Source organism: Montipora foliosa, chromosome 4 (genome assembly GCF_036669935.1).
Source record: "Montipora foliosa isolate CH-2021 chromosome 4, ASM3666993v2, whole genome shotgun sequence".
In the NCBI taxonomy this organism is placed as follows: domain Eukaryota; kingdom Metazoa; phylum Cnidaria; class Anthozoa; order Scleractinia; family Acroporidae; genus Montipora; species Montipora foliosa.
The window spans coordinates 30,395,132-30,400,131 of record NC_090872.1 but is presented as its reverse complement, the minus strand read 5'-3'; the positions used below and the strand labels follow the sequence as shown (position 1 = coordinate 30,400,131).

General features: G+C 41.8%; 1 protein-coding gene across 2 annotated transcripts in view; it reads left to right on the top strand.

Moving 5' to 3' along the window:
• LOC138000590 (pancreatic triacylglycerol lipase-like) overlaps positions 1 to 1,543 on the top strand; it is a 66,952-nt gene extending 65,409 nt beyond the window's left edge. For both annotated transcript variants that reach the window (XM_068847120.1, XM_068847119.1), the window contains exon 8: positions 1,361 to 1,543. The gene's annotated coding sequence lies outside the window, so the exon portion shown is untranslated. The remainder of the gene's footprint in view (positions 1 to 1,360) is intronic.
• Positions 1,544 to 5,000: the final 3,457 nt, after the last annotated feature.

Genomic DNA, 5,000 nt, shown 5'->3' with positions numbered 1-5,000 from the left:
CTGGGCTTAATTTAGGCTCCAAACAATTTCTTCAATCTATCTGAGTGCGTATTCAACCTAGGTAAAATGAGAATCAATTTAACCTATATTAAAACGGATTCAACCTGAAAACGGATTTTACCGGCAACAGATATTTCTCTAAGCTCGATTGATCAGCTTCTTTTGTGCGCCCGCATTCCTCCCTGCACACCACGGCTGGGTTACTGGTCCAGCCAATTGCATTTTCCACCAATCAGAAAGTCGCATGCCTGCCAAGTTCAAAATACAATTGGCTGAATACTAAATTCAATTGCGACGGGTGCTACGTCACGGACAAACGACACGTACCAGTGATCCAGTCGTTGTTGGGAGGAGGATGTTAAGTCCCAAAACGGCTGGAAATCAAGCCTACTGCCACACTTGACGAAGGTAAAAGCCAAACAGGACAGTAGCTGTTGATTTTTGCTCAGTTCAATGACCTCTCTGGAAGATAGTAGTTTTATAGAATAAGCTGCTATATGTGAGTTTGACACGGGTTTATTTTTAACTTACAAGGCTCTTATTCATACGTAGGCCATCTTACAAGTTCCTCTTTTTCAGTTTTGAAGCAAGGAAAATTTGATTCCCATCTCGTTTTCTTCCCACGCTAGGGGGTGGTGTTCAGAATACGTTGTTCTATTTAAGTTTGTTTTTGCCCTCAAACTGGATGAATGGAAAGGTTTAACTACAATCTTGGACAAAAAGGGTTGAGAATATTAAAAACAGGGGTTATTTTGCGCACTACGTCCTCAATATCGCACATTATTAGCGATCCCCCTCCCCCCTACAACCAATGTTGATAAGCCCAGGTTCAACATGCTTTGTTTCGTCTAGCAAAATTGATCAGGGGGGGGGGGGGGTGGGGGCAAAAAGAGAGTTTATTTTTCATACTCGTGATCGGAGTTTAGTCCAAAAGCAGAGTTTTCTCAACAATTTTGTCCAAGATTGTAGATCTGTAATTATTGCTTTGATGTCTTGTTTACAATTGTGTAGAAAATAGAGCTCGTCCAAATTGACCTTGAAGAGATTTAACAAAGTCCCAGTCCAGGTATCCGGACATTTTTGTATCCGCAATTACTTTTTCCAATATGTATACGGCTTCCGTCCACACGGACCCGGCGAATTCGGTAGCCGTATCCGGAAATTTTCGAATACGGTCTATATCTGCGCAACTGAGCGTGCCCGCGTATGTCGAGTATCGAGCTCGATCAAGTGGACATCAAGTTCCACAACCATCGAGCTCGAAATCGTTCCTGGTACCTCGAAGAGAATGGATCCGTCTTCATCGGCAACTGATTAATACGTTCTCTCGTTCTTTTTCTTAATTTTTTGATCATTGCAGGACACAGGACGCTTCATGGAGTCACAAGGAAATAAATATCAATTACGATTTGAGAGTTAATGGAGTAGCTTTGTTAGCTGGAAATAAGAGGTTGATGCCTCATATAGCTTGAATAAAATGCATGCATGTGATATTGATGCCTGTGAGAGAAGGGGAAAATAATTAAAGATAGTGATTGCATACTTTGTTCGCTGTTCTTGATTATTTATGCTTAAAAAGTGCAAAACATCGTTTACAAGTGAAAACAGTCCCGTGACTCCAATTAGTCGTAGAAAAGAGGAACTTCCGAAAGAACAAAGGCGCCCTAAAACAATAAGTTTATTGCCAACAATAGTTCTGCACTTCCTGCTTATGCGTTTCCCATTTTAGTATATTTATTTGCCGTTCTCATTCAAATAAGTTTTAATTTAAATGTCCCTCCAAACATCCACACCCGTCACACCAGTTTTCTTCACAGAAAGACTCGGAATTACCGAAGCTTTTAGAATAAGGCCGCCAAAACGCTGGTCATCTGAAAATATAATTTTGCGTTATTTTATTTATTTCATTTCGCGATTATTCTGAGTCGTTCGGCTTGGAAAGAGTGTACCAGTTTGTCAGGGATAAAGTTGGTATGAACGGTGTGGATCTTTGGAGAGTAAATTGAAACGCCCACCGATGTCTCAGTTGACTTAACTGATTAGAGTGTAATGTGAAGTGCTAATTTTGTACCCCAAATGAACCATGTTAGCGTTTGCCCTACTAATGGAAATGGGCCCACACAAGGACAGAGAAAAACTCTGACCTGGGTAGGAATTGAACCCACAACCTTCGGGTTAGATCACCGCTGCTCTACCGACTAAGCTACAAGGTCAGATGGGAGCAATTCGTGGGAACTGAAGATGTAAATGTCCACAGCCTACTTCTTTCTGACCTTGTAGCTCAGTCGGTAGAGCAGCGGTGATCTAACCCGAAGGTCGTGGGTTCGATTCCCACCTTGGTCAGAGTTTTTCTCTGTCCTTGTGAGGGCCCGTTTCCATTACTAGGGCAAACGCTCACATGGTTCATATGGGGTACAAAACTAGCACTTCACATTACACAAAAATCAGTTAAGTCTGTTGAAATATAAGTGCTACACGGCCAACGTTTGTAAAACGTATAATTAACAATTATTCGCCGAAGGCGAAGTGATTATCGATGAATATTCACCGAGACGAAGTCGAGGTGAATATTCACCGATAATCACTGAGACTGAGGCGAATAATTGTTTTAGTATAAAAACACAGGTGATTATTTCAAACAAGAGAAAAAAAAACATTTCAACGCGAAGTCATCTTCACTTACAGTGGCAAATCGACTACTAGAGCAGCCATTTTGTCCGTCGAGGTGATTATCGGCTGATAATCCGAGATAGCGAGCCAATGAGAGCGCGCGATTTTGTATAATCACCTGTGTGTTTATACTAATCCTGTATAATCCTGCCTTGTACTTGTGGATGTCTCAGTTGGTTGAGCATCGGGCTGTCATAAGGGAGACAGTGGGTTCGAGCCCCGGGCGGATAAACACTCAGGATTTTAAAATAACTGAGAAGACCAAGTGCTGCCTTTGTAATTTGATCTGCAACTGGTTAGACTTTCAAGTCTTCTCGGATAAGGACTACAAGCGTCTTTTCACAAATATCCTTCATGTTCATAAGTTCCCAGTGAGTCGTTGAAAAGCCCACACACTAGTAGAGAAGATTTGTGGATGGAGTCTTCGGTGTTGTGACTGTCCTGTTCTCTCCATTAAAAGTGGACGACTTGGCGTGATATCTCTGAAATGGCTTTTGGTGTACGAGGCCACCTAAGCAAAAAAGCCATAAGTCAAAAAGGGTCTTTGCCGAGTGCCGTAAGATGTAGATGCAGATGTAGATATCGCGGGGCCACATTATGGAATAACTTGCCCGATAGCTTAAAAAATGTCGAATCTGTCGATCATTTTAAGCGAAACTTGAATAACGTCTTGGTCCCTGTTAAATGCTAAAGCTACCTGTTACGGTGTTAAAGGCCGAGATACACCAGGAGACAAGTGCAGCGACAGGTCTCTGGGGAATGTGAACTGGTTTTCTAATTCAATATGGAGGACCATATGACGCTTTCTCATTGGTTCATTGATATTTTGTCGCAGCGACTTGTTGCCGAAAGTGTACACACGGGGCGACAACGCTGCTTTCGCTAATTTTGTCGCTGCCAAAAGTCGCACAAATTCGAACTGGAAATATTGGCCCTCGCTCGATCCGTACTGCCACGACTGGGGACTGGGGAATATTGGCCCGAGGTCGTGGCAGTACGGCCCTCGCTCCCGGTTACTAAGCGGTTAATATTCAACGCTTCCGGTACTGAAATCGGTGTTTAATTGAGCCGGTTGGGAGTATACAGCTAACGGAGCGCTAGTTAAGGTGAAAGTACGGCATTTAAAGGGAAAGTGTGGGTCTAGAAAAAGTTTCTCTGAATCGAAAGTTCTTTACCTCTATTGTCATACTTGACCACTCATTTGCACTAAATGTGTTTTAATAGCCATCAATAACACTTCAAAAATAGGCAAATTTAAATTCAAATCCGGTCCGCCGTCTTTGTTTTTGGGTATAGTCAAGGATTTCTCCGGATGACTAAATGTACTTGATGTAAAGAGGAAAAACGCAGGCGAGGAGAGCAATACTTTGTAGACTTGAATCTTCATCCAGAGGCAAAGTTGTATTGATATTGACTCCACCTCTCAAGAGATGTTTAAACAGGGTTTTATATGTGAGTTATGTGCAGGAGTTTTACAAAGCGAAAGAGAGCTTGCAGTGCTATCCCGCGCTCATTGCTGTGAAATAAATGCCTGGAAATCAAGTTTAATCTGTCTACCGTGGCTTCCTACGAGATCCCTGTTATAACTTTAAAACAAACGATCGTTTCAGTAGTTTCTATGCTGCTAACAAAATTTAACCACATTTCAAGTTACGCATAACTTGAAAGCGCATAACAGTGAAAGTCGTCTATATATGGCTTGATTCAGTTTTCTCGCTCCAATATAATCCAATAATCACGTTTAAGGAATCCATCCACGTTTTATTTGCGCCGGTAATTGTTGATGTGAGAAAGCCTTGCTACATGTATTGAGCAACATTTGAAGGTTTCGTCGACTAAATTAAGCGCTTCCCCGTGTGAAAGCAAAAAAATGCGTTTGCTGAAGCATCGAAAACGGCTGTGGCTGAAGGAAGAAAGTGAAAAAGGTACGCTTGTCGAATATTTCTTTGTCGCATGTTCGAGGTTTTTGTCTTGTTTACATTTGCTCTGGCTGATTTTTGCCGCCTAGTTTGATTGACTAGAAAATCTATAAGTATTTAGTGACATTTCTGTCGCAATTATGGCCTATATGGTCTACTACCTATTGAACCACACTGAATAGCGTTTATCATAGTTCATCTTACACTTGAATTTCTCGAAGCAGAAAGGGCACTCAACATTGAGAAAGTGATCGCGGAACGAAAAATTTAGTAAGGTCGAACACGTTTGTTGACTATTGCTACGTCATAACACGTCATATCCAAGATGGCGCTCTCCAAGTCACTTAAGACGCGACTTCAAAGTGCTCTTGTCACATTTTAACAGGGAACTGGACAAAACGGCAATTATTT